This window comes from Arachis duranensis, chromosome 5, assembly GCF_000817695.3.
Source record: "Arachis duranensis cultivar V14167 chromosome 5, aradu.V14167.gnm2.J7QH, whole genome shotgun sequence".
Classification (NCBI taxonomy): Eukaryota; Viridiplantae; Streptophyta; class Magnoliopsida; order Fabales; family Fabaceae; genus Arachis; species Arachis duranensis.
In genome coordinates, this window is record NC_029776.3 from 53,400,870 (window position 1) to 53,401,332 (window position 463).

Below are 463 nucleotides of genomic sequence, written 5' to 3' on the forward strand. Positions count from 1 at the left end.
CAAGCTGCAAAAATCTCACTAGAGATGGCAGACAATTCAAGAAAACAAGCTTATGGACTTGTAGAGGATGTTCTGGTAAAAGTTGAAAACCATTACATCCCTACTGATTTCATAGTCCTAGAGACTGGGAAGTGCATGGATGAATCCATCATCCTTGGCAGAACCTTCCTAGCCACAGCAAAGGCTGTGATTGATGTTGATAGAGGAGAGTTGATCATTCAAGTGAATGAAGAATCCTTGGTGTTTAAGGCTCAAGAATATCCCTCTGTCATCATGGAGAGGAAGCATGAAGAGCTTCTCTCAAAACAGAGCCAAACAGAGCTCCCACAGTCAAACTCTAAGTTTGGTGTTGAAAGGCCACAAACAACTTCTAAGTTTGGTGTTGAACCCCCACATTCAAACTCTAAGTTTGGTGTTGGGAGGTTCCAACATAGCTCTGAGCATTTCTGAGGCTCCATGAGAG